Source organism: Sinohyriopsis cumingii, chromosome 1 (assembly GCF_028554795.1).
Source record: "Sinohyriopsis cumingii isolate HCF-2022 chromosome 1, ASM2855479v2, whole genome shotgun sequence".
In the NCBI taxonomy this organism is placed as follows: Eukaryota; Metazoa; Mollusca; class Bivalvia; order Unionida; family Unionidae; genus Sinohyriopsis; species Sinohyriopsis cumingii.
In genome coordinates, this window is record NC_142961.1 from 174,391,652 (window position 1) to 174,403,356 (window position 11,705).

The window sequence follows — 11,705 nt, forward strand, 5'->3', positions numbered from 1 at the left end:
ATCCATACAGTTGGATTAGGAAGTTCAGTGGAAAGCAGCTTTTGGAAAAATAATTAATCCTACTTGAATCAACATCACTGAAGGTCAAAAGCATTCGTCGTCGATATCAAGAAACAGTTGGATAAAAGTGATACTTGCTATTACGAATCCAAAAACATCACCAATCAATCATCAATTGACAACCTATTTCATGGGAATTCTTGTAGAATATTATTTTCAATGGTCGACATCTCGTTGATACAATTTCAGCTTTTTAATAATCAGTTTGGCAGAGCTCTGGCAAACTTTCGTTCAAATGTAATGATCGAATTCCATGCTGTTTAGACCATTTTAAAATGGATTTCTCTAACTGGAAAACATTGTCCACTAATTTTTGTCACAGTTTGTTTTCGAGTCTGTATGGATACACCGGTTTCCTCTCCTATCGAACTGAACTATGGACTCGGTTTAATGTTTATGTACTCGGATGTCGTCGAGTACACCGTCGCGGGACGGCTCCTCCGCTGCTGAGAATCGTTCTTTTCAAACTAGATTCAACCATAGCTGCTTACGATCAAGGAAGAATCATGTATTAAGTTCACCGATAATTTGTACATCCTAATTATCGTCCTGTCAGTAACTCGTATTTTAACAGTGATAATGTTAGTGCAAAAAAAATCATGGTTAACGTGTTCTATTCTTCAAAGGAAAAATCACAGTGAAACTACATTTTCTAAAAACATTCTCCAGTAAATTGCAATTGGAATCAATTGACAAAGGGGACATAGTTTAGGTGATAAGTTAAATTCAGCTTTTCGTACGGTAGTACCCATCTTAAAAAAAAAATGAAACCTCCATTAAACCAGAAAAAAATGTGTTGCTTTAAATTGGAAAAGATTTTTTCGGTCGCGGAGACACCGCTATATATTCGCTAAATACGCGTATGTCCAGAGCATTCTTTCCTCATCAGCAAGTAGAAGGTAGAAATAGACGGCGAAAAATATTCAAATCTAAGACAAGGAATAAGAAACGAACAATAATTGCCAGAGAATTAGACGAGTTTGATTATTAAATAAAAAGAGACAAATGATGCACCGAGATTCCTGCAAATGTTTCAAGTCAGACTGCGATATGTTCACCATACCACCGACGACGATGAGTATTCAAGAATCCAAATGGGTCGAATTTCATCATGCAACGTCAAGGACGGTTTCTCAATCATCACCTATGGAATTAATTTCAAATCAGAGGAAAAAGGGAAGATTAAGGTTTATAGTACCTGAAAGTTAAAGTTCTCAAAGTTGACAATAACAATCCAACGCAAGATGCCAGAGTAGCTCCCGTCGACAGTTTTATGCATCTGTTGGTCAGAAAAGTTGATGAATATTTGAATAATAAAATTGTCAACTGCATCATGGATATTTGCCCCATATTGAGCTTATGTGGAAAATCTCCTGACGTACTGAGAAGAAGCAATCAATACACATTTAGATGCACCTCTTGGTATGGAAGCCTGACACTTTGTACAAGTACATCAACGAAGAGTGGACTATCATTGCAATGGTAGACTTAACGGTTGTCCAAAGAAAATCAAACAAGGAATTAGTTTGCAAATCATGGATGCTTTACACATGGACAAGTTGCTGTAAGACAAGTATTTATGGAATGGAGTGGATGTACAAATGAGACAGAAGCGAATCAGTACCGTGTTCTAATTGATGGCTAATATTAACGAGACAAAACGAACATCAAAGAAGCCAGTCTTTACGTCCACCGTGCGGATGTCTTGCCTAAAATGAAAAGCCACATCAGTCAAACTCTGGGCAGAATTACAGCCAAGTATTCTATTCGACTAGTGGAAGTGGTAGCCGCCACCATTGCGTCTGGACTATGATCCAAGATCGAAAATCATGTTTTCAAAAACAGCTACCAAAATATCTGCTCATCGGCATAGTCAGCAACGAGACCCTCAATGGATATAACGATCAAATCCAGTTCTAGTTCCAACACTCCAAGACAGAAGTCACCCTAGATGGCCATACGTTGTGTGCCATACCTTTTGAAACTAACTTTTCCCAGAACACTACTTTAACATTTTAGTTGACACTTTGAAGACACATAACAGTTAGGTACTAATAACAGCAAAGGCATTTCGTACGATTATTGTGCTGAAGGATATGCTTGTGGGGATTTCGTTTCACTCAAGACCAAGGCAATGACGAAGGACATTTCCACCATATATAATCCAGTCAATTTCATGCGGAACGTTTGTTTATATTAGCTCTGGAAAACACTGAACGTCATCTTATGTGCAACATTTGAAAACATTCTGGAAATCAACCGCTTGAAAGAAGTGATCTTAGAGTCTTAAAATAAAATAAAAAGATGGAGCAGAAACATACAGAGATTATGTTTTAAAGCAGAACAATTGATTTATCATTACTTGTGAAACAAATGGATACCTTGGAACTTTCTGATTCACAGTCGTACACAGCTTCTTGGAAACCTGTGGTGTGATCTGAAGATGAACTTCCGCATTAAAAACCTACATACGTTCAAGTCTATGTTCTCAACACAGACGACAATCACGGACCACTAACCCACTGAATAGCCGTCTACTTTCTTCCCAACGACCACGAAGTGGAATACATGTATTTCTTATGGATTGCCTCCTCTGGAAGACGTCAACATCGACTTTAGAAGAAGAAATGTGCCAACTCACTCCATTACCATGATCATATTCCATTGTGTGTATTTTCCTAATGAACAGTCTTGGATTTCCCTTTGAACATTTAGTGACTTGTCGTGATTGTGAGTACTATAGAAACGATTACAAAATAGAAAGATGACTTTGTGTACATAACGGCTATCTATTTTCTTGAGCATAAAAACAAAGCGTGCATCGATGGCAAAATTACAGTCATTTAGATTATTTTAAATCAAGCAGTGCTTTCAGGTTTAATTCGTCAGTTTGTATTCGTATTTAATTAAAGAAACTTTTTCTTAATATTAAATATTTTCTTTTAGAAACAAATGGTGTTGACTCGTTGCTTTTTGTCCAGAAAAACACGTGTCAACATGCTTTTTCATTCACTTTGTCAATCTTTGTAAAAGAAAAGAATATTTTCTTTCACGTCCGCATACCGAATCGGAAGGATGTTTTATTTCCGGTTATGCTTCTACCATATAAAGTGGTGCGTTCACCCGTCTTGCCATCTATCACTGACTCGTCAATAACTGCCATGTCATCTAAACTTATTGAACTTAGAGAAGCCATGGTGCACATGCACATGGTAAAAAATCAGAGGCGAATGGAGAAGAAAGTCTTCATTGTTCTCAATATCCTCCAAACCTGGTGAAAGATGTCCTGCTGTAGGAAGTAAAAGGTAAAATAGAAGAATGGGAAAGGAACTATCTGCAGGCGAAGCAACAGCAATAGCAGCGGGAGCAGGGAGAAGAGCTGGAGGAGAGGAATATGTAGACAGATGAGTTCCTTGTCTCCGACAGAAAGAGTAAACCAAGTATTGTCGTCTAGCCCATGGTAAGATCTACCCGTCCTGGATATCTTCATCGTTACCATCTCAACGATATCCAGGACGACAACCAAACAGCATTTTCAGGGTCACATATACATCTCAGAGAAGATATACTACTAAAATCATTGCAAAGTTTGTATTTTTTGCATGTTTTTGTTTTCATCCACAAAGAAATAAATCTCCAAATCCCTTTGTGTGATATGGGTGTATGTGGGTATGGTGTATTATAAACACTCTTGTTTTTAATAAATATCTTACTGATGGTAAGTTTGTGTGGAACAAATAAGAGGATTTATTTTGTAATTATTTTCTGTATCACACCTATTAATGTTTTGATTCATGTCCGTGCTTAAAACATATAACGATGCGCATTTGCCGGTCTTGCTATTCATCATCGCATGAAAAAGAAAGGTGACTAGACAGCACTGCAGAGTGGGAAAATTAATGGAGGCCGACAGTTTGATGGAGAGAATTTAGCCCCACTGGGTTTTGAAAAGAAGTAGACTTTATCCTGAAAAGCAACATTTAAAGAGGGAGACGATCTCACTCAACTCAAAATCGCTAAGAAGTTCGTCAGACAAGTGATGAAAGAAGAAGTAGAGAAAATCAAGAAAACATGGATGAGGAGAAGAAGGAAATATATCGGCAGAATAGGGATAGGGATTTGTATCGCCTCTGTGCTGTTACTGTTGGAACAGCCACAGTGGTTCTTTAGATTTGTCTCCTCTTTTTAACTCTTCTTCATAAATATCAGTTTCCTATTTTCGTTTGTAATACGTCCAGGCAGGAATGTGAACGTGCCTTCACAGCTCTTTTCGTTGCATCTGAAGCCCACCACAGTGTGAGTAAATTTGTGAATTATCGTTAATGACTCGTATATTTAATTTCCGATATGGATGTTAATTGAAAATAACAATCAGTTCCGACATAGGGATAGTTAACAATACGCAATGCCACGTGGCTTGCGAGTGCATACGATACACTTTATTTGTGTGAGATTCATCTCATAAACATTCCTTTTGTGTCATCATTTAAACCCTCTTAGTAACACTCTTTGTTAAGCCACGGTAGAAATATTAACGGAAATGTACCTGTTAGTGAATTTCAAAGTATGGAAGCACATACTGGACATTATTTCAATTTTAAATTTAAAAGGATGGAAAGACATAAGGAAGCTTTTACTTTCGATATATGTTGACTGTTTCAGTACTACATATACGTTTCTTTAATTTAATGTTGATGTAGTAATTTCGTATTTTGTAATGGTTGTGTTTTCATTTATTACAGCCTTTTACCCTAATTTCAAGAGAGTTCTCGCCTACGAATTAAAATAGTATTTAAACACATTGTGTTGTCTTGTGTCTTGGATACTAGAGAGCTCAAGGGTTATGCTAACTGTAATTCCTCCAGGGGAAAGGCAGTATAGCCTCAATGTCAGTTAGATTCAGGTGAGGGCGATGAAAAGGGGAGAAAAGAACTGGATCCCTGAAAATTAGAAAGAAGTTTAAGGTAGCTAACTAGCCAACAGTTTGGAATGGAGTCAAATGAGACAACAATGTGCTGCCTGCGGTTCCGACCCTGGAGGTGCAACCACTAACGGGAGAGTGGTGGAAAAAAACAAATTGACCTTTCCAAGGTCACTCATATATCTAGAAAAGAGAGATAATACTCATTACCGATATGTGTTTGTACATGTTTGTCTCTGTGTCTATATTCACAACCCAACCATACCTTTAAATCCCTTACGCCTTGTTGGGTACAGTGCATCCTTAAGCATTCTTTTCTCCTTGCTTGCTTGCGTGATAGTATGTCTGTGTAGGTATAGTGTATCCATAAGCACTCCTACTCTAATTGAACCTTGGTAAACATGTTTTTACATAATCAAAACACAAAGATTCACGTTTATGCAGGAAAGAAATAATATCATTTTTGAGAACAACTCGTCGCGTTGATTCATCAATGTTATATTCCAATATATGACAACGAACACGAAAAAGTACAGAACGACGACCAGAACAAGAAAATGAATCAGGTACGGTGCGTGAATTGTTTTTCACCTTGATTGTTCACAAGAGAATGGAAACATCCAAAATTGTGTGGTTCAGCGCGCTTTTCATAAGTGCATTCAATTTTTTTTATTTAGCAGACATTTTAATGAAGAAAAAATAAAATGTTCGCTGTGACCATAGAAACCATTATATTGAAAAACTGACTAGTACAGTTGCAATAGCATACAGTTAGTGAAGAAACTTAAAATCTCTTCCCCCTCTTGTGTGATAATAAATAAGAATGTTGTGGGTATAACTCCCTTCTTTGATCTAAAACTACAACAATTCTTACGCAAATATTGTTTTTGATACAGCGAAAGTTCACAGGTTAGCGAATTCAAGATGTGGATTTTAAGTCAGGTCATGGATACGAATAAAAACTGTAATGGATAAAAGAAAATCCAATCTTGAATGGCTGGAGTTTAGAAAACCCGTAGATTGTGTATGAAATTCCTGGATCTGTCTGAGTGATTATTTTCATTTTTTTTAAACGGCAAGAACCGGAAATCTTCTTAGGGTTCAGTAAATGTTTTCTTATTTAGACTGTGTGATTATAGTATTCTAGTAGTCTATAGATATGCATTGCAAGAAAACTTCCAATTTTTTTATAAACGTAGACTGCGCGATTGCAAGATGCAAAACTTCTCGACATCCAAAACGTTTTTTCTCTTCAAATATTTCTACAATGTTAGGAGACAAGCGATGGTTATTTTCATTTATCGTAACAATAAATCGCGGTCTGTTTACATAAGATTCCGCCATTTAAATGTCAACGTACATGTATTACCCATTTTATTCTTTACATGGCTATCAGTGCTTCCGACAAGTGTCTTCAAGAACATTTATTTTATCACTGTGGAAATTGTAGCGTAATTCTTCTCGTATAAAAAACCACTCAAAGACAGGGATGTAAATGTGAGCACGAACGCTCACTGATAACGATTAATTAGATATAGAAACAGTTAAATGGATTCTAAAAAAATGTTCAGCGAATTCAAGTGCGATGCAGTACCCTGCAAGCAGAGTGATGTTGTACCCTGTGACATCGACAATGCAATACGACTGTGCTAGTCCACAATCGAAGCGATGCCGTTTGTCTGCCCGTCTGTGGCATCCACATACACACTACTATGGATACCACTAGCTCATTGAAATAAACATATAAAAAAGGAATGCACGTTTCCTCTGGTTTTGTCTGGCTTCGAAAATTTTGAAAGCCGATTCCAGACTTTCAAAGGGAAATGGCCTAAATATCTGGAAGGACCAAGTCCCCTATCTTTATCCAAATAAGAATTTGTCCACCTGGAACTCGGATACCAAGCAATAGTGTTACAGTGTTACATAATAAAGATCAAACTTTCCTTGAACATTCCAGATGGTCTTCCTGCTGTCGCTACCTTCCATTGGTGGCTTCAAAATTTGATTGCAGCGAATACTTTAGAGGATGCGAGAATTCATAGTTTACTCTCCTAAACTGTGAGAGTGCACTTACATATATATTTTTTAACATTCAATTGAAACATAAATAACCAATGATTAATTTACTCTAGAACATAAATATGAACGGGAAAATGAACTTCTGTACTGTGTTTTTAAATTTTAATGTATTTCATTGCAATAACCAAATTAACGTTACGTATCTATGTGTCTTTATTTGTTTTGTAAGTATGGATAAGATACAGAAAGCTACTATTTTCCTTTTCTCTCTCTCTCTCTCTCTCTCTCTCTCTCTCTCTCCGTGTTTTTTCATCGGGTACCTTTCAATGATTATTTTAAATCTAGAATTTAACTCTTTTGAAGTTAAGACCGTTAATTGCAATTGATCTTTAGATTTACGAAAAATTCTATCCAAAGCGTCATCAAAAAATGAACTGAATCAGACCTACCTTTTTCAAAATTTTGCACAGAAAACTGTACTTGCAAATGTACAGTACAAAACAAAACCTAGCTTTATTCCAATCTCTGGCTTAACAAGGTAACAGAAAGAAGACACAAATAAAGCTGGTCCAAATAAGAGGTTGTTGTTAATATTATGCACTGCTTGTCTCCAATCTTGAGCATGTCACGCATTTTTGGGAGGGTTAAAAACATTATACGCGAGCTGATTTGTTGAAGCTATTTGTAACGACTAATGACCTCCGTTATCTCAAATGATTTTCAGACGTCATCAAAGACGCTCGCATAGTGTTCGCTCCAAAAACTACTGGCAAATCTTACGAAAAACTGAAGAGAACAAATGTGGTTGACACTAGAGTAATGTTTTCAAAAACGCAATTGGCTAACATTTTAATACAGGACTTTAGAAATTTTCATCTATGCATGGCAATATAGGTGTTACGGAATTAAACTCTTTTATTTATTGAATATATGTACTCGGGTTTTGTTTTCTGTTTACAGCGATACCCGAGGGTGATTTATGTATATTGTGTCGTATTTCGAAGTACTGAGCTCGGTTCATACCAAGCCGCACATGCGAAGTGCTCTCGATTTCACGAACCGAATGCCTACAATGGACAGACTAAGTCTGTGTATAATTACCTCGCCATACGTACATTTCTTTACAATGCGGATAAGTCTTGTCAGCCAGCAGTCTGCTTTAAGGACTTGCACATCTTCAGCTGTAGCGGTATGTAAGTTTATTAATTTCTAATCTGTAAGTTATAACTATTGTATTACCACGTGTATTTTTGAATGTTTGCTATGTAGTTTTGGTTTACGCAGGATAATACACATATTTCTATTCTAGTTTTCGTCTTAGCAAGGGATTTATATTAGTAATGTAAAGCTACATTTTTGTATGAACTGTTTAATATAGTAGGATTCTTATCGACCAGGATTAGGTTTATTTTTGAACTTATCATTTTGCAAGTATTGTGCTGATAATGTAATCTATATAACTTACCGTGCATAACGTCATTACGTTATTATGCCCGTGTCATGCATAGTACACGGTATTGGATATATTTTCAGCTGTCTGTGACCGGAGTGTTTGTGTCTGGAGTAACCAGAGTGTATGTCTGTGACCAGAGTGTCTAATGTGACCGGAATGTATAATGTCTGTGACCGGATTGTCTGTGTCTGGAGTGACCAGAGTGTCTGTGTCCGTGTCAGTGACCGGAGTGTCTAATGTCCGGGTGTCCGGAGGGTCTAATGTTCGGAGTGTCCGGAGGGTCTAATGTTCGGAGTGTTCCGAGTGTTCGAAGTATTCCGAGTGTCCGGAGTCTGTAGCAGCTGTGAAGTTCAACTGTAGCAGCTGTGGAGCTGAAACAGTGTACTGATGACGGAGTGTATCTCCGTACATGTAATTTGTTAGCCGTGGGCTAATTTTGGAGTTCGTAAAACTCAGTGAACCTTTCGCAGACTGTAAAGTTAAGTTGTAAATCTGTCCTTCTTTTTTATCGCCATAATTTCACTACATGAGTCAAATTTTACATCGTTTACTACCTGAGTAGACTATATCCATCGTTTCATTGTCGAATCGTTGTGAACAATTCATACTTTGTCTTTGTATTTGTTAAATTAATTTATTTGTATTTGTCATCATTAAGTCTGTGCGTTCTTATGTTAATTAAATCCAATATTTGGATTATATATACACGCACGTATTCATAATTAATTGCTCATGCAAGTCATCCATTATTAAATATTGTATTTATATCACGGTCAGAAGTGTTCTGTTGTGAATCCGAATATCCCACCCGGTTATCTTGTTACAATAGGAAATCATTTAATCGTGTAAGAGTTTGCGAAAACTGGGAATCCCACAGTGTATGTGTGGACAATATGATGTGTGTTAGAATATGTACTGAAGCATAGGTAGAAACCATGCCAACATCAAAATGGATTTTTGTGATTTTTTCAAAATTCCATTTAAATTTACTGGAATTTACCCAAGACGTAATTGTCTCTATGTCTTGGTCTTCTTGAATATTACGAACAAGATATTCACACACACACATACATTTTATAGGTAACTCAGTGTGTGTGTGTGTGTGTATGTGTGTGTGTGTTTCGTTATAGGGTACATTTCAATCATCAAAATCTAGGATTTTGTTTGAAAAGATAGGCCAAAGTATCTTGCATCAATCTTTGTCCTAGCGATAAAAGAAAAGTGTGTCAAATGTGTCCAGAAAAATGACATTAGTTCTACAGTTTTCACAAAAAATACAAGCTCACGAATATATTGTACAAGAAGTCTAAGCTTCATTCCAAATTCTGGTTTATCAACATAGCTACAACAAAAACAGCAACAACTAAAATGCCTTAGAAACAATGCAATTTAAAGGTAATATTTTGCACTGCGTGTCTTCAGTCAACAGCAAAACACAATTTTTGGAAGGAAAACAAAAGTCGGTCAGTATATGCGAGACAGTTTGTTAATTATAGTTGTAGCAAGTAAACAAATGAGTTTCAGTCGTTGTGGTAGTGTGTGTGTGTATGTGAGAAAGAGAGAGAGAGATGCAACTAATGTTGCTCCACATATTTGTGTAAGTCTAAATCAGTCAGTTTACAAAAACTAGCTATTTATGTATCATCAAAAAAGAAACTAATGAATAAAAATGTATTTTGCACTGGACTGGGGGGGGGACATCTGGGTGACTATACCTAGAGGACTTTAGCGTAAACGATATCACCTATGGTTGGCAAAATAGAAAGAATATAGCGTCGGCATAAACTCAGTCATGTGCGATTTTACAGGAATCGGGATTTCTATACTGTATATGTTAATATGACGTGTATCAGAATACATACTTATGATAGAGAAGAAACCAAACTACCAGTAACGTCAAGTTTTTTTAAAAAGTTACCTTTATTTCACGGGAATGTCTTTTCCCCCAGTAGTAGAGTATAATGAGGTTTCTCTGCTACACCCTTATTTTGCATTAGGGCGAAATCATGATTACCCCCTATCAGGCCCCCCGTTAGTCTAAACAAATACGAAAACAACTTTGTTGAGACAGCAAAATCTATTTCATTATTGATTACCTAGCACTAGGACCGACCACCAAATCATTCATTCATAGGATTGGCATAGAAACGCTCATTATACTCTACTACTGCGTGTTTTAATTGAAATCGCACAAAATTACTGTTTCTAAAATTGTCGCAAAATTCTAATCCGCGTTTTATAACTAGCTGGGATTTGCAGGTCACGTGTCTCATGCTATTAATGCGCTATTAATAACTCGCTGAGATTTTACAAAAAATCAATTACTTGCACACGCAACCGATATATTTTTGATATTCACACAAAATTTATATTGAATCGCTAGAAATTTACTGTAATAACCAAAAAAAAAATTCCACCTTGCTAAAGTCAACTCTATCAAACTTTTTATCACCTAACGCAAATGTATTAATTAATTATCAAAATTACAAAGACCAGATTTTATGATAACAGTTTAATTTTTATGACAATTTGAGCTTATTGCCATCATCTGAACATAAATAAAAAATCCGTCTAACGCAGCTTTATAATTATCAAATCCTATCATCTTACCTACCACGTTTATTTTAATTCCCTTCGCTCGTTTTTTACCTTTAATATTAGCTAATTTTAGACAGTACATTTTACTACGCAATCCGATAAACTCTATGATAGGAACAAACTTTGTCTCATCAAATTTTCCTATTACGTTTGTATTATGATCACAGTGAAATCTGCTGTTTTGGGGGATAATCTGTATGATCAAACATTTTTCGGTCATCGTAAAATTTTTGATAAATATCATCAGATTTTATCTTGTACATAAGCGAGTCAGTATCTGTAAATAAAATTCTGCATCAGTCCACTTATCTTTGACAAAATCGTAATGAAATTGGTACAATAACCATTTTGATATTTCAAGTACCGCCATACCGAAATACACTGGCTTATTTAACTTAAAATTTGTCTTTCTTCATTGAATGGCTACAAGATTTTCATTAAATATTTTCATACTGACAAAATGGTCAGATGCTAAAAGTTTATTACGATGTTCTAGGTTATTGACTATCTCAATATTGACTCGCTTAGTGATATTTTCTGTGGTCTTGGCAAACACGCTGTTATTCATAAGTTTTCGTCGTGATGTGCTTGAGTCTACGTAGCTTTTCATCCACGGCGATTGATTAAATTTTATCACACGATGGACTTTTCTTA

At 36.1% G+C, this 11,705-nt stretch overlaps 1 long non-coding RNA gene across 1 annotated transcript; it reads left to right on the plus strand.

Annotated features, from left to right (window-relative positions):
- The first annotated feature begins 4,287 nt into the window (after window positions 1-4,287).
- Window positions 4,288-9,220, plus strand: LOC149808410 (uncharacterized). The gene is made up of 3 exons (XR_016424919.1): window positions 4,288-4,356; window positions 4,803-8,189; window positions 8,534-9,220. It is a non-coding gene; the product is annotated as an uncharacterized LOC149808410 (long non-coding RNA).
- The last annotated feature ends 2,485 nt before the right edge of the window (window positions 9,221-11,705 follow it).